At 34.6% G+C, this 24,610-nt stretch overlaps 1 long non-coding RNA gene across 2 annotated transcripts in view; it reads right to left on the bottom strand.

The window, feature by feature from the left end:
* Nucleotides 1–1,300: 1,300 nt before the first annotated feature.
* LOC129779911 (uncharacterized) overlaps nt 1,301–24,610 on the bottom strand; it is a 50,006-nt gene continuing 26,696 nt past the window's right edge. The window contains exons 2-3 of one of the 2 annotated variants that reach the window (XR_008743798.1): nt 17,140–17,213; nt 1,301–1,484 (exon numbers count right to left, since the gene is read on the bottom strand). This is a non-coding gene — a long non-coding RNA (uncharacterized LOC129779911). Of the gene's footprint in view, nt 1,485–16,832; nt 16,990–17,139; nt 17,214–24,610 lie in introns of those variants that run through there. The other variant, XR_008743797.1, reaches the window with a different exon arrangement.

Genomic DNA, 24,610 nt, shown 5'->3' with positions numbered 1-24,610 from the left:
CCTTTCACTGAACGGCGCAAACCATTCCTAAGGCAGCGAGGCTGTTTTTTTCTAATTAAATCTTAGGCTCAGTATTAACATGTACTGTTGATTGTTCCCTGTATAGAACGATACTGTTGCGGAGCCCACTGTGCTCCGTAATACTTGGTGAACCCACTAACCATTCGCTCGTATAATGAAGGAGTGAGTCATTGCATTCAACTGAAATTTACCTGCAAGCTATTGTTTACCCCTTCCGTGTGGTATAATCCGTCTACAAATAGTTGTAATTTATGCCACCAGTATTTTTCTTATATTACACTCCCGAATCGCACTAATTGATAAAAAAACATAGTAAAAGTGTCTTACCATAAAATTTAATGATGAAGTCGTCTAAAACCGAAAATTTTAAGTGTTTCTGGTACCATTCACCCTTCCTAAATTGTTTTTTCGTAACGAACAGAAATGAAAAATTTGACAAATTCAAGATTTTACCTTCCCACTTATTTTAGGTCCATCTAAAAACTATACAAATAATGAACACTCACAGATTCTAGTTTTTCATTTAAGACCTGTTGTATTACGCTACTTGTACTACGACCTTATCGAAAGACTGCCCTAAAAATCGATCATTCTGAATTTGTTGTAATTATAATTTTCAAGTTGTAATAGTTAGAAATACAAATGAATCACATTTCAAGATAAAATAATATTGAACGAATCATTTAAAAGAGTCTATCAAAATCTATCAAAATCAAAAAATTCGCAATTATATATGGATGTCCCCCTTTGCATTTGAACAAGCTCTAGAATACGCACAGTGCAAGTCGGAAGAGATTTCTTTGACGAAAAATATCCCGGCCAGAACGGGAATCGAACCCTCTAAACCACGTAATCTATAAAAAAACAAATACAATCAAATATTCCGAAAACAAAATCCTTTTTTGCGAGTGTAATATTTAATAAGAAAACTACTCATAAGTTCTAATTTGATACGTCGATCATTTGAACTAGTCCACTAATTGAAATGTTATAAATCTTTGAGAAAAGTCGTATTAGAAACAAAGGGGAAACATTGAGGACCACACTAAAATAGAAATGGGGACCCTAATGAAAAAATCAGTAATACGGGTCTAATATTTTGCGAAAAGCAACAAAATTATTAATTTTCACGAAAATTTGAGAACCGGTTTGTCATGGAATGGCTGTATATCCTTGACCAATAACAACGAAACGAGAGTGTGGGGAGAGCAAGGAATTTCTTTCAAAGTAACATTGCTAACAAAAACGCCATGATGGTCGAGTTGGATTTGTTGTTCAATAGTGTATTTTTCCTTTCAATTTCGTTATGCTGATTTCTTGATTACCATCGCTGTCGTCGCTATAGTTTTCAACAGCATCACCTCTAGCAGAGATGCCGCCCGGTTCGATTCAGGTCCCAGGTACTTTTCTATGCTTTTCTAGTAGGAGAACCAGATTGTAGCACTCGATCAGAATATGGTCCCCTGAAAAGACAGAAAAAAAAACAGTGAACCGATCGTGAGAAAGTATGATAAAAATTCAGAATTTGAAGAAATGAATGAGCGATTTTATTCCATTTGAGAAGACAGAGTGGCGATCGCGGGATGGCTACGCAAAACTAATGAGTAATAAGTTTCCTGTTGTTACATTTTATTTAAATTGTGGGAGAACTGTTCTGACCGACGATACCATTAGCGCTATCGTGCTGCAATAACTGTTTTCTGCATCAGATCCATTGGCCTCTCTGCCTGAATACAGAATATTTTTGTAACGGCTTCGTTGAAATAAGTGTTTCTTTTTGCGGTGACAATCAATTATCTCCAACCCATCACGTTTCCAGAATAAATACAAACGAATTTAGCTTTATTTGGTCGTGCAACAAAAGAGAGCATCCGCCGTCGCATCAAAAACAGTATCGCCAAAAGCAACCAAGTCTGGCCTTCACTGGTATATAATGGATTTTTAGCTATATTGTTATGTTGTTACTATAAAAATGTCTTTCTGGTTTATGTGAATGTTGATGCTTAACCCATTAACGAGAAAGATGATTTTTTTTACGAAAGCCATTGGTTTAATTTTGTTTTTTTGCGCTAGAGAAACCTCAATGTTCAAGAATTATATTTTTCAGTATCTTCCATTTTTCGGGAATTAACCGTTCGAAAATTGAGCATTGGCCGAAACTTTTTTTTTGCATGTACAAACACACTGCAAACGAAAAGTCATTTCAATTAGCAAATAAAAATACGGCATTCATAAATGCATTAATTCTACATTGAGAGACGAACAAGCACAGGAAGATGAAAGTCTCCAAGAAAAAACCTGAATTCATTCACCTATGATTAGAAGTGACCTTTCTTAATTCAGGTAATTTTAACTCATTACCGGCAAACTTTTTTCTTTCGAACGGAAATAATTGCTGTTATTTGAATTGTTGGCAAAGGAGAAATTCTAAAGGTCACGAATTTAAGTTGAATAAAATCAGCATTTATCGGTGAAATCGCTCAAAAAATATTTGCACCAGCAATTTCATTAGAATCATCGTTCCACGCACTGATAATTTCCTCCAGAATTTTTGTTTTTTTAGGTTTTTTTAATTGAAATTGAAAAAACCTTCCACATATACTTACTTTAGCTCGATTTTATTACCCAATAAAACTACACAAAATTGAATGAAATTTATGGTAAGTGGTAGCTTAAAAACAAAGTTATTATTTTATGTCATAACTTCAATAAATAGTTTCTTTCCAAAGCCATACAAATTATGAATGTCGTTAATGTTATTGTTAAAAAAGGAACATTAATGTTGAAATAATCGCTGAAAGTGTTATCTATCGCTAGCTGTCCTTTTTTAATTTTCTACCATTATTTTAATTTATGAAAAATTACAGTGAAAATCCCCGTAATTTGTTTTTGTGATACAAAACTGGACATGTTTAGCATTATGCAAACATAGGCGAGTGGTAGTTGTTTTCGCTCGGAGAATTTGAAAATTGAAATTTACTGTTAGCGAAAAGTGATAACAAGTTTGTTATGTGTTGCCTAAAACGTTCCTTCTAAAGTTTTTACCAATTACAGCTACTTCAGTCGCATGCGAATGAAATCATCTCATGTCAAACTTTATAAACACGTGCCAAGGTAATCGTGAGTTCCACAACTGAAACTTGGCCTAAACATTCGGAGAAACCATAGCCGGAATAAAGCTTGCAAAGAAATAAACCTGCAAAGTTTCATTCGGTGGAATTTATCATCGCGCAAATTTGCGCTGCCTATATTAGAATGGTGAAACAGAGATGTATAATAACGAAATCTTGGTCTTTTTTCATATGATGAACAGAATAACGCGCTCTGCTTTTCACTTTTCACTTTTCACTTTTTATATGTTATTTTTTATGAATTTTAAGAGCATTAAGTGATTGAAAAAATCAATTGTTTTTTTCTGAAATTTCGAAATCTTGAAAAATCTATTTTTTATTTTTTATTATTTTGTTAAATTTTGTTTTGTTAATCTCTATTGAAAATTTCGTATATGATGCGCATTAAGAAATAAAGTATTTTATTTAATCTATATATTCTTAATAAATGGTATGGTGAAAAACGTGCTTTTTTCTTTTTTTCCCGTAATTCTCAATAATGATTTGGCTTTTTTTCAAATTTTGATACCAAGTACTACTTTAATGTTTATTAAAATGTGTTCGTTCGTTTCGAAATTTTGCCACTCTTCTCAAATAAAAAAACTCCAAAAGTTCTGTAATAATTCTTTTGCAAATCAAAATCCGATTTCTGATTAAACGGGTTCAAATGAGCCTAATCATGATACTTTTTCTTTTGATAGAGATAATCAAATTGACGTTATCAGTCCTATGTACTTATTTCAAGACGATCTCTAGTATTATAGTTGATCCTTCAACACATCTGTTTATTTCTATTTTTACAACTAGCGTCCTTCCGGATACCTAGAAAAAATTAAAAAGTTTCACCAATTAAGAAAACAATCTAGATTGGACACACCGGGCCATTTGTGCTTATTATACTAATATGCTATGGCTTTATTGGAAGTTGAGAAAATAGTTAGAACAATTGTAAAGACATAAACCAAAACAATATGTTGAAAACATTGCTCGAGATTAATGACGATATTGGTCTTTTACTAGATGGGGATCGCTCAGTTGTTCTTATTTTATTAGATTTCTCTAAAGCTCTAAAGCGGAATACCGCATGAAATTTTATGTCAGAAACTGATATGTAATTTTCTGTTCTCTATTCATGCGTCTAATTTGAACAAATCTTATTTGAGCGATCGAATACAGTATGTATTTAGCTATGGAATTTCATCCCTGTTTTTTCTTTTATCATCTAGGGTTCCTCAAAGCTCTATTTTGGGACCTATTTTGTTTACTCTGCACTTAAAAAACCTCCCAGATGTAATGAAACATTAATATTTTTTGCTAACGATGTACAAGTATATTTTGATTGTAGTTGCATCGCTGTTATCAAAATGTCTCAGAAAATTAATTTTCTATTCCAATGCTATTGAGAATGGAAGTCTTATGGTGTACCAGCAAGGGATTCAAGAAAGTTACCAACATTTTCTTTCTATAGCTCATTTTCCTGAGAGCTGGTGAACTGGTTTGGGGCACTTTTTACTTGCCATCCATACCATCTACAGAGAAATATTTTGAAATCACCAACTACTGCTTTTCACTTTTGTAATCCATTATATGGCTCATTGCTTACTTTATCAACGTGGAAAAGTATGTCCTCGCAGTGATTCTCCGATGGCTCATACTTTAACGGCTGAATCGAAAATTCTTCCCCCATCCTCAAAAGATTACGGTGGTACAGGTGGTTTTGAGCGGTGTGCACTCAAAGACAACTATAATGGTTTATTCAGCACAAACTGAAAACATTTATTGATTGGATTCGCCGATTACGGCACATAAACAAGTTGAGATTGATTTTACGTCGGAAGCGCATTCTGACACATTGAAAAGTTGTTCGGAACTGCTTCGCAGAAAATCATTAAAATAAACCACCTTGTAGATATTCGGTAATCCCACCAATCAACTGGTGGTAAAGATGATGGGGGAAGTCAAGCAAAACAACTTCTATCATGGAAATAATGGTTTCACTTAATGAACATCTAATTAAATGTTTTCCTGCCACCGGAAACACTCTACTCTGGCACAAACAACTTACTCCTTGAATGACCCATTTGCAATAAATGTTTGCTCATTCTCACGTTTCTCGGACAGAACGGACTAGTGCCGATGTATTCACATTCGGTGGGATTACATGAGATAATGGCGCCACCGGTTACCGTCAGGTGATTCAATAAAACGTGACTTTTTATTCGCCCGTTCAATTGCGAATCTCTTTTTGTCTCTCGAGGGCCAGACCATCGTCCGGCCTCTGTCGTGTTGGCTCTGGGATCGTAAGCACATGAGCAAACATTATCTCACGGCTTAACTTACGTTAATTATGTGTGCAGATATCGACATACGAACCCTGTATTCCTGGATATTGGTTTGAATACGGGACGTATCCGTTCTTACATGAACCAACATCGAATTTATCGAATACATTCCAACCGATACTTTTTGGAGCTTCAAGTGGTGAGCAGCACCGATTTGTGCGGAAACTTTCCAAATTTTGCGCTTGGTCAACACGATTAATTCGTGAAATTTATGTCGCTTCAATATAACTAGACCAGTGGTACGTCCAGATGATAGAGTTTGTTTCACCGATGTATATTGATATGGTTTAGGGGATGGAAAAGCGGGTTTCTGAATAACCGCTGCTGTCGCGCCTATGAGTGATCCATCCCAACGGTGATAAATTAATCTGCTGATCAACTGCAATTAACATGGAAATTGGAATTGATTAGCGTGAAATTAATTCACCAAGGACATTGCTGGCGAAGACTGGTGTACATACAATCCCGGTGCTGTCCATCGACAGTTTGTTATCGGAAGGACTCATCTCTTCCTTTTGCGTTCACTGAATAGACCGCGGCCACCACGGTTAAATTCACTGTGATTCCAGTGTTAAATCCGGGCCACTAATCGGATCAGAATCTTGAATGGATTTGTAATCGGAAGATGGGTAACACTTTCCTCGTTCAAATTGATATGATTCGATGGATTAGTCCTCGCATTATCATTTTTTTAAAAAAATGTATTGATTATGATCGTGTAGAAGTTGTCTACAAACAAAGTTTGACCTTCATTTGATAATGCGGACGTCTTTGGCTGATATCTCATCTAGATATACTTTCGTGGAGCATGGATATGCTTCAGTGGAACACAGTTTGAAGAAATTAGTGTCATGCTTATGCGAAAAGTAGTCCTGAGCCGATCTTTTTATTCCCTTATACAGGGCTCGATTATATTAGGTTTGGGGAGAAATAAATCCATTATTCTTGGATGAAATTCAAAACATTATTTGATATACTATTTATATAATATTAATATAATATTTAATAATTGTCTGATTTGGGTCAAAAATGCACCATTTTGAAGGTAGTCTCATAACGCCTCTCTCATAGAAGTCTAGTCCTTCTCGATGAAAAACTCTAGAAATTAATTTCCACAATCAATTCCCAAAGGTAGATTGAAATGGTTACCATTCGGTGGTTTGAATGTTTCATTATAAATGTGGAATAATGGTGGTAGAAGAACACACATATAGTCTGTAATCGTGTGCTTGTATGAAAATATATTTTAGCTCAATCATCAATAACTTCAATAAATAACTCAATAACTCAATAACTTATGAAAAAGGTATAGTTCAAATTAGAAATATCTCAAAAACGGTTTCCGATAACGTATTATTGAAACAGATTAGATTTGAAAATTGCACTAAAAGCTGACCTTCAATATATTTTTCTCTGACTTTTCTCTATCGTAGAATATTTCCTTGAAAACCGTTTTAAGGCGGTTTTTCTAAGAGTTACTTGGTTTTTATTTGGTGATTGTCAATCAGATGTTCTTTTTCTAGATGCATCGTGTTTCTTCTGCAAACGATTGACGAGTATTTGAGTTCAAATTTTGACATAATATAAACAGTGAATTCCGCAATTTCAATAAATCATTTTTCGTAATGTTTCCGTATACCCGGCGAAAGTAAAAAAAATTGAAAATTAAAAAAAAATACTTGAGAATTGTTTGCAAAAAAAAAAAAAAACAAAACAAAATTTGAGTCCTGAGCCGATCCTTTTATTCCCTTATACAGGGCTCGATTATATTAGGTTTGGGGAGAAATAAATCCATTATTCTTGGATGAAATTCAAAACATTATTTGATATACTATTTATATAATATTAATATAATATTTAATAATTGTCTGATTTGGGTCAAAAATGCACCATTTTGAAGGTAGTCTCATAACGCCTCTCTCATAGAAGTCTAGTCCTTCTCGATGAAAAACTCTAGAAATTAATTTCCACAATCAATTCCCAAAGGTAGATTGAAATGGTTACCATTCGGTGGTTTGAATGTTTCATTATAAATGTGGAATAATGGTGGTAGAAGAACACACATATAGTCTGTAATCGTGTGCTTGTATGAAAATATATTTTAGCTCAATCATCAATAACTTCAATAAATAACTCAATAACTCAATAACTTATGAAAAAGGTATAGTTCAAATTAGAAATATCTCAAAAACGGTTTCCGATAACGTATTATTGAAACAGATTAGATTTGAAAATTGCACTAAAAGCTGACCTTCAATATATTTTTCTCTGACTTTTCTCTATCGTAGAATATTTCCCTGAAAACCGTTTTAAGGCGGTTTTTCTAAGAGTTACTTGGTTTTTATTTGGTGATTGTCAATCAGATGTTCTTTTTCTAGATGCATCGTGTTTCTTCTGCAAACGATTGACGAGTATTTGAGTTCAAATTTTGACATAATATAAACAGTGAATTCCGCAATTTCAATAAATCATTTTTCGTAATGTTTCCGTATACCCGGCGAAAGTAAAAAAAATTGAAAATTAAAAAAAAATACTTGAGAATTGTTTGCAAAAAAAAAAAAACAAAACAAAATTTGAGTCCTGAGCCGATCCTTTTATTCCCTTATACAGGGCTCGATTATATTAGGTTTGGGGAAAAATAAATCCATTATTCTTGGATGAAATTCAAAACATTATTTGATATACTATTTATATAATATTAATATAATATTTAATAATTGTCTGATTTGGGTCAAAAATGCACCATTTTGAAGGTAGTCTCATAACGCCTCTCTCATAGAAGTCTAGTCCTTCTCGATGAAAAACTCTAGAAATTAATTTCCACAATCAATTCCCAAAGGTAGATTGAAATGGTTACCATTTGGTGGTTTGAATGTTTCATTATAAATGTGGAATAATGGTGGTAGAAGAACACACATATAGTCTGTAATCGTGTGCTTGTATGAAAATATATTTTAGCTCAATCATCAATAACTTCAATAAATAACTCAATAACTCAATAACTTATGAAAAAGGTATAGTTCAAATTAGAAATATCTCAAAAACGGTTTCCGATAACGTATTATTGAAACAGATTAGATTTGAAAATTGCACTAAAAGCTGACCTTCAATATATTTTTCTCTGACTTTTCTCTATCGTAGAATATTTCCTTGAAAACCGTTTTAAGGCGGTTTTTCTAAGAGTTACTTGGTTTTTTTTTGGTGATTGTCAATCAGATGTTCTTTTTCTAGATGCATCGTGTTTCTTCTGCAAACGATTGACGAGTATTTGAGTTCAAATTTTGACATAATATAAACAGTGAATTCCGCAATTTCAATAAATCATTTTTCGTAATGTTTCCGTATACCCGGCGAAATTAAAAAAAATTGAAAATTAAAAAAAAATACTTGAGAATTGTTTGCAAAAAAAAAAAACAAAACAAAATTTGATATGACTTTAACAATCTTTAGAAATCGAGACCGATTGGTTACGCTACCGTACAAGTACTATCTAAGTGCTAATAAAGAGGATGCGATTCCTTGATCCAAATATCCAAATATTCAAATGATCAAACATCGTTCGTCATAACTACAAACGGGGATATATTTTCATCGAAGGGTCGGGATACTTTTCGTAGTTTAAAATACCCAAAAAAGAAATACTTCGAAAAGGCTTTCAATTTTCTTGAAATATGAGTAGCTATGTTTGGGTAGTTGACCTGGAATCCTCCAGGAAGTGATAGAGAATAATATTAGATGAAAAATATCCTATTATGCACATGATAGAATGTCGACCTAACGCCCTGTATGCACACTTCGTTCTTTACGATTAATAACACTCCGTCCGAAGAGACACTTCAAAATTGCATTGACGGTTTACATGTTTGTTTCCCAAACTGTTCAAAATTTCTTTCAGGGTTGCCAAGATGCCAGCGGATATAAAATACTGAACGTGTCGTAAAACACTCCGTTTGGATAGAAATTTATGCAAACTCCCGGCTTCATGGAGCTGGGTGGTAGAACAAAACAAAACATAACGTGGGTAATGCATTGCAGTGAATCGAGTGGATTGCTGTCAAAAAATTTTCCCCAGATAGACCACCGGACGACAGTTCGGGGCGATAAAGCACACAACTCACTATGCGGTGGACAGTCACCAGATAAAGGACGCACAGGACGAGTGAGCGTGTAAATACATATATAACTTTACCACTGGCTGTCCACATAATGAAACGAGTGGCTGGACAATAAATCTCTATTTAGCGCAGCTTTGTGGCTAATTAATAGCTCCCCGTGTATCCCAACAAGATCTCCCATAAGAAACTTTGTAGCTTCTCGAGTGCTGCGTTGGTCAGCCCTCCTGGCATTGATGCAGCTGATGGTGTGGCGGTGATGTACGAACGACAACGTAATTTGCGACTTCTGCTCATTACACTCCGGGACTTGGCATATAAAAAACAATCAAGATTTGTGCTGTTGGGTTGAAATTTTGCCGTTTTCCGTTTGCACTGACCAATCAGAGATGGGATGAATGAATGTAACGACATTTCACTTGCCATTTCGGCATAACTCCACAACAATGTTCTTGTTAAAAAGTAGTTCAAGTATCTTTCTCATTTGAAAGTTTGCTTCCTTCGAAAGCTCGAGCACCAAAAGCCGAGATTGCTCCTAAACGGTAATGTCACTCGCAATAACGGTTCGACGTGTTTGCGAAACGAGGCTCCGAGACTCGAAATTGCTCACCGTGGAAGATTTTCGGATGACAATTTAATTGTATTCGATCCCCATGATGTACGCTCAGAGAAAAAAGAAAATTCAATCCAACGGTTCTCGCTTAGCCATGCAAAAGTTTTCTGTTGTTCTCAAGTGAAATCCGATCGTACATCGGAAACTGAGAATTATCGTTATTATTTTTTGAAACACGTTGAAATGTAAAAATTGCACATTTAGCGTGCAGTCAATAACTATCAGTATTGCACATACAACACGTAACACCTTGGAATGTGTTTTGAGAACAACAAAAAAATTCTTCATCGTTTGAAAATATGAACTTGATCGTGGGTGGGAATTTGGCTGTATATCATTTGTGCCGATGCAAGCTATAATTTCCGTTTTGAGAATAGAAGAAGATAACGGATCATTTCATTTACGATCGACTCTCGTTCGCCCTAACAACGAGTTGCCGTACCAAAGACATTAATTAAATACAAGTTCTTCTATGGGGTACACTTTGAAAAATCTCATTTACACTATTGAGCATCCTGATTTAGATTATAAATAGAGAGACACGGGGAGAAAAACGTTGAATCAGTTAATTCTGTGTTACGACGCAATGTTTTCTGCTGTATCACTTTGATTGGTTGAATTGGTTCGTCTTCAACTTTCAGAGATAAATTTTGCGCCAGATGAAGATTACGTACACTAAACACATTGCATTTGTTTGTATGCAAGCTTCTCCAATAAGAGAGTTTTACGAAATTTCTGTAGAGAATAACTATCGCATATTCGACTAATCTGTGTTTTCGAAGTACATGAACATTCAGATATAAGACACAATCTATATGTAGATTGATTACGTTCATCTCCGCTGTATTCATACATTCAACAAGCCCGGTGTGGAACCAAACAAGAAATGACCGGCGTGTCCCGAACAAGAAAAATAAAAACATAAAAGGCAGAGGCAAAACTCGTCACCACTGTGACCTTCTCCCATCAATTTTTCTAAGCTCATCTGAATAGCAATCCGCTGGAGGTAGTACAAGGAAACGGCATTTCGTTGTGGTACACATCCTCTCATGCTCTTGGACGGCGAGAAATCGCAAAAGTGTGTCCTATGTCAAAAAGCAAACATTGACTTATGAAAAACACAGCGCGGAAAAGTGTGTCCCTTGGACATATATTTCTTGCTTTCGTGTCGTTGATTCATCCATCTTATTTAGACATTGCCGAAGGCATGATAACATGGATGAACAGTGTTTGTGTGTGCTGTGGGAAAACGGTTGGAGATACTCACCCGCAAAGGACAATATCATGGTATTCTACCGAGGGCGTGGTGGATATTTTACACTCGTACATTCTAGAGTTTCGTGGGTTTCAGTACAACACCCAAAAGGCAAGCAAAGAGAATGGAGGTATTGTTTAGTGGATGTACTGAATCCTACGGGTGTGTAGATGAAACTATCAAACGTGATAAAAATTCAGAAAGTGATTTTAGTTGAGAAAATTTAGAACGATAATTGAAATAAAAAATAAGAAAAAAACATTATTTTTGTAACTAAAGTATTAAAATTCATCCGGCGCGAAATCTGGGTCAAAACTACTAACTAGGGACGCAAGTGAAAGGTATCCCCAAATCAAAAAAAGCTCTGTGGAAACTATTGTTTAGGATATCGAATAACAAAATTTTGGTAACTTTTTTGAATCCCTATGTGTTTCACCATTGGGCCTATGATTGAAAACGTACGGTTTTTTTTCACGGCATATATATATATATATATATATATATATATATATATATATATATATATATATATATATATATATATATATATATATTACATCAGACATTTTTTTTCTTATATATTGATTTGTTATGTTCATATTGATTGACTAATCTATTTTTCATTTGAATATTGTCGCAAGTCCTTTTAGATATATGTTATTTTTTATGAATTTTAAGAGCATTAAGTGATTGAAAAAATCAATTGTTATTTTCTGACATTTCGAAATCTTGAAAAAAAACAATTTTTTATTTTTTATTATTTTGTTAAATTTTGTTTTGTTAATCTCTATTGAAAATTTCGTATATGATGCGCATTAAGAAATAAAGTATTTTATTTAATCTATATATTCTTAATAAATGGTATGGTGAAAAACGTGCTTTTTTCTTTTTTCCCGTAATTCTCAATAATGATTTGGCTTTTTTTTCAAATTTTGATACCAAGTACTACTTTAATGTTTATTAAAATGTGTTCGTTCGTTTCGAAATTTTGCCACTCTTCTCAAATGAAAAAAACTCCAAAAGTTCTGTAATAATTCTTTTGCAAATCAAAATCCGATTTCTGATTAAACGGGTTCAAATGAGCCTAATCATGATACTTTTTCTTTTGATAGAGATAATCAAATTGACGTTATCACTCCTATGTACTTATTTCAAGACGATCTCTAGTATTATAGTTGATCCTTCAACACATCTGTTTATTTCTATTTTTACAACTAGCGTCCTTCCGGATACCTAGAAAAAATTAAAAAGTTTCACCAATTAAGAAAACAATGACGGCGCCAGTGGTTGTATGGTTAGCGTAACAGCCTCACAATCCGATCGGCCTGGGTTCAATCCCAGCTGGCGTCGTTGGGATTTTCTGAGGCGAAAAATCTCTGGTTACGTCTTCCTTCGGAGCGGAAGTAAAAGAAGTTGGCCCGGCTCATGAGTTGTTGAGTCTGATAGGTAGGAACAGGTGGAGTCGCCTCCCTGATGTCGGTGATTGGCACTAAAGTGGCGGAAATAGGCCGACGAAAAATAAGCGAAGATAAAAAAAAAAGAAAACAATCTAGATTGGACACACCGGGCCATTTGTGCTTATTATACTAATATGCTATGGCTTTATTGGAAGTTTGAGAAAATAGTTAGAACAATTGTAAAGACATAAACCAAAACAATATGTTGAAAACATTGCTCGAGATTAATGACGATATTGGTCTTTTACTAGATGGGGATCGCTCAGTTGTTCTTATTTTATTAGATTTCTCTAAAGCTCTAAAGCGGTATACCGCATGAAATTTTATGTCAGAAACTGATATGTAATTTTCTGTTCTCTATTCATGCGTCTAATTTGAACAAATCTTATTTGAGCGATCGAATACAGTATGTATTTAGCTATGGAATTTCATCCCTGTTTTTTCTTTTATCATCTAGTGTTCCTCAAAGCTCTATTTTGGGACCTATTTTGTTTACTCTGCACTTAAAAAACCTCCCAGATGTAATGAAACATTAATATTTTTTGCTAACGATGTACAAGTATATTTTGATTGTAATTGCATCGCTGTTATCAAAATGTCTCAGAAAATTAATTTTCTATTCCAATGCTATTGAGAATGGAAGTCTTATGGTGTACCAGCAAGGGATTCAAGAAAGTTACCAACATTTTCTTTCTATAGCTCATTTTCCTGAGAGCTGGTGAACTGGTTTGGGGCACTTTTTACTTGCCATCCAGACCATCTACAGAGAAATATTTTGAAATCACCAACTACGGGAACTTTCAGCTGAATTATACAAAAATGATAGGATTAAGTTCAGTGTGCGATTCCAATAAACGATCTTCATTTCGACCCCAAAGGGAAATTGTTGCCATCCAACTCTAAGTTTTCAGGTCAGTGGGCATATGCATGTTGATCTGTAAACTCAGAGTAGGATGGCTTCAATTTCCATTTTAAGGCGTAATGCGGGTTTTAGAAGTAGCCTCAGCGGACAGAATCAAGTGATAGCACAGATTGAAAAATTCAACCACAGTGAATGTAGATTAAAATGAAATATTTGAAGATATTGAACTACTCGGGTTCGCCTCCCGAGAAATATGAGAGAAAAAACAATCATGTCGTTCTGAGAGCAATTGGAATGAAATTGATTCATGTTAGCGAGAATCAATTTCCATTTGAAATAATCTTGCCCCGATGGCGCACATCGTTCGGGGTCATATGTTTGGTTTGAATGGAATTATAATTTTAAATATATTAAATAATTATAAAGCTTTATGCTAAATTCCATTGTACAATTTTAGATTATGACTGTAGGATTGAAATAACGACATTGATCTCGGTTGTATACATAAAATCGAATTGTACAGCGTTCATTAAATAAGTTGCTCAACCAAACTCGGAATGTACTCTGTTAAAATGAGATTTCTATTTAGTTTAAATGCAATTTCATCAATATAAAACGTCTCAATTGAAATTGTTTTTAATTATGTCAATACAAAGCTGTAATAAAAACGACGACCGGATTTTACTGCTCCCTAAACCAATCGTGCCGTATGAGCTTCCTGTCCCACAACGATAACGAACTTATCATATCATGATCTCTGATGGAAACATTGCAAAGTACAAAGCAACTCTTTGTCCCTGTGGGACAAATCGTTTCCCCAAGATTGTAGTTTTCTTTTGCGAATTTTTCACGATTTTTAGCCACGAGTAGCACCAACAAAAAATAATGCAATTCCGCCTGCGGTCGATGAGGACCGGAAACAATACGTATTTGCAAGCTTCCTCATGAAGCTAGCGCTTCACTTTATTTCCCGTTTACTCGGCGATGCGACACCGGTTATTACACTTGGTGTGCTTTCGTTTGCTATAAATTGATAGGGTAAATGATCTTGGTTTGTCCAATTTGGGGTGTTTTTACGCAACTAGTAAATGCAAATCGATTTTTCTTCATGAAAATCACGCAAAATCGATACGAGTTTGAGTTTGTTGAAAAGCTCTAGTTGCTAATACTACCATAAGGTGTTGAAATTATTCAAATTTTTATGTTTTTTAACGATTTTCCTTAAAGAAGAATTATGATCATGGTTTGACCACCTCTGATCATGGTTTGCCCAAAAAAATTGATCATGGTTTGTCCGGTTTTAGAAATCTCAATTTTTGAATGAAAACATTCGAATTCACAATTAGATGTTGCTTTTATCATTGCTTGAGTTTACTGTCATCATATTGATTATTTCATAATTTAGGCTTTCTTCAGAATATTGCCTTTTCTTGGGCATTTTAGAAGTGTTCACCTCAACACAATCAACACAGAAAAACCATACTTTTGCTATGCGCGAAGCACACCATAAACAAACATAAACAAACTGCGGCGCGCCAAGCGGTTGCCATAGAAATAATGTGGACAAAACAACATTATTGAATTGGACAACTCATGATCAGAATTGAGTTCATCAAAATGCGTTAATTTAATGGTTTAGCTATGTAAATCCGATACAAATGGTGAGCAAGCATGATGTTTACAATATTTATAAGTGTTGTAATCCAGAAAAGGTCTGAATACGTGCCAAATAATCATCTGGTGATCGATTAAAAGTTAGCTCGAATGAGGGGCGCATTGACACAAATAGAAGGTGTATTTTATAATCCTTTAAAACATGTGATTTCGTAAAAATATACTATCAAACTACTATAAATCATGTAAAAGGCAATTTCATTTATATGTTTCGAAACATTCGAAGGCCTTATTTGACACAGGAGCGCTGAATTAGAGCATTCAAAAAAGTGGGCAAACCATGATCATATTTTCGACTGGACAAACCAAGATCATTTACCCTACTTCATTTTCTAGAATCCCAATCGAAAAATAATGTTTGTGTTCGTTAAATTTACGCTTTCCGTTATGCTGTCGTGATGAAAACTGCTCTACTGTTCAAGGAAAACACAAGCAGACCACGTGACGGATTCGGTAAATAAATGACACATATTCTAAGTCCTAGATCGAGCGTTATCGTGAGAGCAGCCAATTTTTGCAGTTAATCTCCCATTAATAACATCGATAATATCTTGTACGATGCACGGTATTAGAGAACTGCAGGATTGACTTTCGGAATGATTTCAGAGTAGAGATTTGTAAAGAAATTAGCATTCGCTGCAATGTCGGCGATAACACCAATGTTGATTCGATACAAATATTGGTTTTATTCGTTTGAGATTTCGTATACATGGCTTATGTATTGTGAGAAATTAATTACAACGCTTAAAGTCTTTACTATCAAAACGCTAATGCAATTCAGAAAAAAAAAACTTAAATCGTGTGACAATCAAATAAATTAACCAACTGGTATCACTGCAATTCTGGTGAAATTAATGGTTAGCAGTTAACGAGGTGATTCGTTCCAGCATTAAACAGTGTATTATATTTCTGATCTTCGCTAGAACACACCGTAAAAATACCAATATTCAAAAACTGTCCACGAATAATAAAGAACGAATCAATAAACAGTGTTAGTTTGGTGGAAATTTGGGCTCATTATTTTTGCGATTAATAACTGTGAGCTGCTAGCAGATGTCTATATTTTTCTCCTTGATTTCGGTTTTATGGAAGAGTAGTTTTATTATTATGTGGCAACGCGTTACACGGTCATTGGGCCGGAAGCTGTAGCTAACGCCACAAAAAAAAATTTAATCATGAAAATGGTCAACTTTATAGATGAAACGACATCGGATGGAGTCTATTTCGGGTAAATTAATTCCTTTGTTGCCAACGCTAGGGCTCTCATTTGACAAAAAAAAAATACCAGTAGGAATGACAAGGTCCCGGAGAATTTCTCTTCCGCAATTCAGTTAAGGAGAGGATTTACAAATACCTTCAGTATCCATTATGTCTGCTGTGATCCTCTGGTTCGATGTACAGGTGACCTTATCGATCGTTACGATATGGGATTCACAAAACCTGCGATTGATACGATTAATGAAATTGAAGAATAGTGGAACCTAGACAATCTGATTTAAATTAACTTCACGGTAACATAATTACCCACAGTTCGATTGCAGAGCTTCCATACCCATCGGTTGAGACAGGCCGTGTCCCCGACGGGAATCAAAATAAATACAAAAATAGAAGTGTGAGGTAAATGAAATGATTTGAATTGATTTTCGAAATAACTGTGTATTAAAGAAAATGTTGTTTGCTATTATCGACTTACCATATTTGAATTTATGATAATTATCACAATCTATATATGTGCTGCTGTTTCTGGGTGTGACAAGGATCCATGTTCTGAAATGAATGGTGAAAAAAAACACTTCCTTGATTCACTAATTTGTGAATAAAGGTTTATTTACAAAGTGAGTATTTTTTTTAATTGACCTATATTTGGGTATTTCTGTGAGTTAAAAAAAATCAAGTTTTCACTCGGTCAGTTGCGTCCAATTCATCTTTTCGTTTTCGTTTTTCACATCATTTCAGAATGAGTGTTAGGATTGTTTATAGTAGTCTTGTTTAGAATCGCAATTGAGTGTGAGTCACCATTATGAGTGTAATACTCATGAGGTAAATTAAATACATGCACGAGGCAAAAAAATCATGAAGTGTTCAAGTATTGGATTATTTTCCGGATAGATGTCATCAGATATTCATCTCATGACCACTTAGAAGACTTACGTTCTAAACTTCAAATGATGGATCTCTATTGTACAGAGCTATAAAACCTTAACAATAACTTCAATATCGTAAAAAAGTTTGGAACAGTTTTTGTAAAAAAGGGTACGATTAGGACTAAAGGGCTGAGAACTGAAGGTGGAATTTTCACTATTTTTTAAAATAGAGGGGAGAAAAATGTCAGACAAAGCAATTTCAAGATAAAGTTGGGTTTTGGTTGCTATTTGAAATTAAATTTGAGCCAAAACCGTTTCAAATCGTATTCATCGAACAAACTAAGAGCCGATGTAACATGTTTATGTCCAAATATGCATTGGGAACGATATAATAACCAGGGATATAGTAATCGGAATGTGACAAATGCAGCATCTTCTTGCATCAGATCCGGAAAATAACGCTCCATGAAGTTTAGATGACCAATAATTACATTATGATTTATTTTATCTATTAGGTTCTTGTTCAGTCATATTGTTGACAAGGGTGCAAAAGGATCAGTTTGTATTACTAAACATTGTGTCATAAAAATATAAATAATACATATAAATAATTAATAATTAACCGACGAGAACTCAAAAAATGTCCCGGGGAGGTTGAAATGGACGCAATTGACCGAGTGGGAACTTGAGCTTTGTTTCACTCGCAGAAATATCAAAGCAAAGTTCATATAAAAAAAGACTTGCAGATTGGTAAATAAAAATGTAATCGAAGAGTTTTTTTTTCACTTTGGACAAGATGGATACTCTTGCGGAACTTGATGACAAAGGTTAAGTGTGATACAATGAAAAATGAGGAATGATTTAGCTGCAAGCACCTCAACAATAATATATGAAGAGATTAGAGGAGCGCTTCAAGTTACTCAAAACTATCTGAAGTATAAGCGAGACTCTTATGCCAATCCTGAGTTTCCAAAACATTTAGATATCTCTCCTAAATTAAAGAAAATATGACTCTTACGCCAATCCTGAGTTTCCAAAACATTTCGATATCTCTCCTAAATAAAAAAAAATATGACAAAGCTAATGCTTGTGATCAACCATTACAAAGCAGCGCATAAAAGAAAAAAAAAAACTCGTCGACTGAATTCATTCATTTGCACAGTTCCTCGTGTTTCATCAGTTCTCATCATCGTTATCAGGTTACTGTAATTGCTTGGTAAGTGTCTCGCAGTTGATTTTAAAATATAATCAAGCGTGATGTAATTTTCGTTCAAAAAATTACAAAATAAAGTGTCCGAAATTTGATTATTTTATAAATGGTGTCCGAAGTTTGATTTTTATTCGTTTCATTTGAAAAGCATTTTATTCGGTGATTTTTTTATGTTTCAATCAAATAGGTACCAAAGTTGAAAGCTTAAATGCATATTGAACTAATTTATTGAAAGTATCAACCAAATAATACCTGTGCATAAAGTTTAGATCTGTTTTCTGCATCATATGCCTTAAGCGTCCCAAATATGATTCAGAACGGTAATTTAATTCGGAAAAAACAAAAATTTGTTTTCTTACGGTTTCGAACATCACTACTTTGATTGGCTTAGTAGGAAAAAAATATTGACACTTAAACGTCATCCAATGGTCGGTGTTTTGTAATGATGGTGCATTTGCAAATCATAATAATGCGTCCCCATGATGATTCCACAAAACTTTTGCGATGGACGATACAGCACTTCCTCAATGTTGTCAATTTTCACTTCGTTTCGAATTTGTTATCAACGAATGATTGGGTCGTTGGAGTGTGGTTTTGAGGTTTGAGATTTCCATTATTTCTTAATTTTATTCTGTACCAGGGTGTACGTTCAAAGTTTCGAAGATGAGAGAGTGACGTTGGGGCGCAAGGTTTTGAACGTTAATACCTCTTTGCCGGCTGAACGGAGTGAGTGATATGATTGAAAACAGGCGTGGCGGTTGATGTACGATCGCTGGAATCTGTGTGTATCCCTAACACAGATTTCAAAGCCAAACAGCCAAGGTAAATCGGCGTTGCAAAATAGGTGCAAGATGCATATATTTGTGTACTCGCATGCATTTCTGCAGACCGTAATGTGTTAATCTAACAAAGAATCCAAAACTAATGAACCTGGGGAAAAATAGATGTATGATGCGGGTACTTTTGTATTCGCATGCATTTCTGCAAAACGGAAAGAGTTTCCTCAACAGAGACTTCAAAACCAATGCGTCTGAGCAAATCAGCATTGCAAATCTATGCAAGGTGCGGGTACTTTTGTACCCAGAGGGAAATGTAAAATACATTCATCGTTTAGTCATTCTTCCGTTCACATATATTGGAAGTCCCCATAAGTGAGTGAAATGAACAAGAAATCATATCATATGCCATATTTGCAACGAAGAACCAAGCTATTACAATGCATGAATTGGGATTTTGTTGGCAATTGAAATTGGAAATTGTTTCATTTAATCACTGGTTTAATCAATAATTTAATCAATACACTCAAATGATTACTAGGCCAACGCTAGTCCTACGTCAACCCTACGGTTATATTTTAGATATAACCCATCCATAGTTTTTTGTTGCCTCGATGAGTTCTATTTTTATTTATAAATATTCTAAACGTTCAAATAATTTAAAATATCGAAAATGTTTTTAAAATTAAAATTTAATAAACACATTATCTGTTGGATTGTTTTGTTTTCAAATTGCTGTATAAGATTTTGACAAAATTTACCATAAAAAACAATATATTGTCTTGAGTGGTGCTCTAAAAAACTATAAATTTTTAACCCAAATTCAAGTCGTTCGTATTATTCTTGAATGATACTAGGATATCTAATACCGAGCGAAACTGTTACTGATGATGTCTATCAATGGAAAATGAACAAACTAAATGATGAGCTGTTCCGAAAAATACCAGGAATGGCGAGCAACAGACTCTCCTTTACGATAACGCCCGGTCTTATTCTTTTTATCTATTCTCTACTCGTGATTATCTCTGACGGAGCTAGCTACTAGACAAGTGAGCTATCTCATGAAACTACTATTTTGTATAAGATAAACGCAAAAAGTTAAGGAACAAAAATAATTATTAAATACATTGTTTTATTTTTAATTTATAACAATAACACATGAATCGTCAAATGCGTTTAGAATGGTATTGAAGTCTAAAAAATTGGAAAATTTGGATTTTTATCTTTATATTTCTGCAACTGTATATTCAAGTATATTCCCTTGGAAGTATTTCTCGAAATTGTTATTATTCATCGAGTTGTAGATGGGCCTGATTCTCGAATACACTTCACGGTGGAAACGAAATAAACGGCACGCAATTGAACTACGTTTTACGAGTTAGTGAAGTGTGGAAGATAATAATGAGTTTTCAGGCAGAATGAGCACTTTTCAAATTAAAAATCATCTATGAAAATTAACTTCTTCGTATCAAACTGGAATTCAATGTGAGTGGAAAACTTTGTTTTCTTCATGTGATATAATAATCTCATATAAAAATTTCATCTGAAGATAATTTGATATTATAATGATAAGTTTAGTGGGAAACTAATCGTGTATCCAGATGTCGACACCGTACCGTTGTCATCGCGGATACGTTTCATTCCGTTTCCACCGTGAAGTGTATTCGAAGTGTATTCGAGAATTAGGCCCTATATTTTAAAGATACAGTATCTAATCTTGTACGAAGTTGAAATAAAATAAATAAAATCAGCATTGACTCGAAACTTCGAACGCGAACTCGGGAAAGTACTTTTTCCAAGTTGGAATGCACGATATCTCAAGTTCTGCTGATCCTACTTATTGTAAATTCGTTGTAAATATTCTTTGTCCATGTCTCTATTGCAAGAGCCAATGAAAAAATAGCATATTATAATTTTATTATTTGCAATAATAATTTCCGGTCGATTCTAATCATAAAAATGTGCCGAGAAGCAATTTATTCTTTTTCAAACGACCGCCATTTTTTCTGAGATCGTTCGTTTTGGTTAATCCGCTGTTCGTACAATGACGACATCTTTACTAACTAAGAATCAATTGGATATTGTTGTTGATTCAGATAACCATAAGGACTGAACGCAAGGACATTGTTATTTTTTTGGACCCTCCCACATTACCAGTTTGTAACTTTTTCAACATAGACTTTTTTGTAAATTAGTTTTGTATTCTTAATAAAATAATAAAATAATAATAAAATAACCGATAGTAGGAATATTGTTTGTTTTATTTACTCAGAGCTCGTTTGAATTACGAAATATCCCCTTAATGATTCATATTCCTATATGGAATCATATTTTGGTCAGAGATGGAATCTTTTTCTTTGGTAACAAACTCCAATAAGACGCAAAACAATATTCACCTCTATTTTAAACGAACTCGTGACTGGTTTTGGTTGGTTTGCTGATATTGTCCGTATTTTTAACCTAGATCCGCTTACCTAGCCCATCGTTTGTTTTCTTTGTTTTGCCACTAGGATTGAAAGCAAAGTTCTTCTACAAACAAACTACAATCCTCTAGCAACTTCAGAAAGGTCTGTCAACATATGGGTCAGCTGAAAGTATAGCTCGACTTTTGGAGAGTTCAGAAGCGATGGGAACAAAACTCAAAAGTCACCTTAAACCAATTCCAGGAAGCGGGTGTCAGCTGTGTTTGCAACTCATATTTACATACATTTTCCCTGATAATCAGGGCAGGAGATGAAAAAAGTGGCTCTCCGCTCTGCTCCCTCATAAGGGCCTCTAGGTCGAAAGTCATTCGTCCCTCTCTCCCTTCCGGATCTAGAATTTCAAATTCACCACCAGATGTTTGATTAGGATGTGTGAAAATGTGTAAACGACATTTGATTTGGTTCTACCGATAGGGACAGGAAATGGAAACGAAGAATCATGAACGATGTTCAGCCCTAAATTGGATTTGATTTATTTTGATGTAGGATTACGTCTTTCGGGAACATATTGGGGTACAAATTGAAAATCGAAAATCCAGAACATCGAAAAAATTGTCCAATTTCAGTCATTTCAGTCATTTCATGATGGATTGATGAAATTTTTGCGTCAATCGATTTCGGCACTCCATAACACTTTTTTATATTGAATAAAATAATATATGTCATGAAACCAACTATCGAACAATTGATGAATCTCAACCCCTATCCTAACGGAAACATCCACTTTTAATTGGTCGGAATTGACGACACATGCGGCGGTTTCCTAACAGAGACATCAAAACTAAGCTGTCTGGTGGAAATCGGCATTGCAAATACATGAAATTAGAGGGAGCTTTTGTTCCCACCGAAATGTGTTACCTAACAGAGACATATAAACCAAGCTGCCTGGGGGAATTCAACATTGCAAATGCATGAAAGTAGGCGGAACTTTTGTTCCTACCAAAATGTGTTCCCTAACAGAGACATCAAAACTTAGCTGCCTGGAGGAAATCGGCATTGCAAATACATGAAAGTAGGGGGAGCTTTTGTTCCCACCGAAATGTGTTCCCTAACAGAGAAATTAAAATCAAGGTGCCCGAGGGAAATCGGCATTGCAAATATATGCAAGTCGGGGGCATTTTTTTGCCATAAGGATGAAGGATACGATTAATTCTAGCAAATGGAATTTAAATTTGGAAATTTAATGTTGGTTGCTTCGTGAAATGTCATTTCAATGTCCGATCGTGTATTGTGAAAAATTTAGCACAAGTGGTAGCAGTTATGTTAGAAATGACTTGATATACGAAACGATTTATTTCAATTTTCATAAATAAAAACCAAGGTGTGTTCCCGCTCGAGAACGGGTCGTTCGGTTTAAGCTGTATGTTTTGTTGTGTTCATTTTCACCCAAGGAAAGTTTATACGGCGAGAAAAATAGGAAAAATGAAGAAATATTCGAAAAAGTGATTTCCCATATGCTCTACATATAGTATTAAGTGTTGTTAATCAAATTAAAATTCGTATTGGGTTGAATAAACACTCAAAAAGTAAAAATTATATAACAAGATTATCTTTTCCATTTCAAATATGTTTTCTCTATATTAAAGTAACATGTTTTTACTGATGAGAAAAATTGATAATTGTGTTCGGTATTGGTAATTATCTTATATTACATTGGCGAGTTCTTTCTTCTTTATTTCATCCATACATAACACAAGAGGCATTTCGTCTAAGGTCACAGAGAGCGGTTTTCATCATATCTCATTCCACTTCAGCATCCTCTATCTGATAAGCACCACCCAACGACTGTTCACCATACCCATCATTACTCGGTAAACAATGGTGTAGTGAACAAACAATACCTAACAACCAAACAAAATTGCCCTTTTCAGAGCCACCAAATCATAATCAAACAGTTTAACGATGTAATTCTCCAAACATATCCAAAATCAACAGATATTCTAACGGAATCGTACGTCAATTATGCGGTCGTGTCTCAGACACAATCCTCCTACGACTTTTTTTCTCCACAAGCGCACCACATACACTCCTGAATTTTTCAGCAGAAAGTCACGGAAAAAACAAGCACAAGTTAAAACTGCAAATGCCATGCTAAAACATTTTGTAGAAAAATGATCACGAGAACTCCTTCTCTTCCTATAATTATACTACAAAAATGAAAACAAAAACTTTTTCTTTGTTCGCTCTAATATCATAGTTTCTTCATTTTCTAACGTAGGTTAATTCTGTTGGATCTGTTTTTTCTCCTATCGAGTACTCTTTAACATGGCTGGTCGTTGGTGAAAACTGATTTAACGTAGCTCACTTAAACGACTGTGAAAACGAGAACTGAGATGATACGGTTTCCAGTAACTACCCTTTCATAGCTTTTGCCGTCCTTCACACACAAGTTGCGCTATTGCAAAAGTTTTAATGAATTCCGAGCTTAAATTCACTTCAGGCCGTCGACGACGATGAGTGATGTCGCCTGCCGAAGGCATGATCTCGAGAGTGACACACCATTCGACGCATAAAAAAACGCTGAAAACGCAATATTTCGGTTGCGTTTTCAGCGTTTTTTTATGCACCTATAAATTTTGCAATAAAACAAATTTTTGCCCCAGGATGGAGG

Source organism: Toxorhynchites rutilus, chromosome 3, assembly GCF_029784135.1.
Source record: "Toxorhynchites rutilus septentrionalis strain SRP chromosome 3, ASM2978413v1, whole genome shotgun sequence".
In the NCBI taxonomy this organism is placed as follows: domain Eukaryota; kingdom Metazoa; phylum Arthropoda; class Insecta; order Diptera; family Culicidae; genus Toxorhynchites; species Toxorhynchites rutilus.
This window is presented reverse-complemented; position numbering and strand designations above follow the sequence as displayed.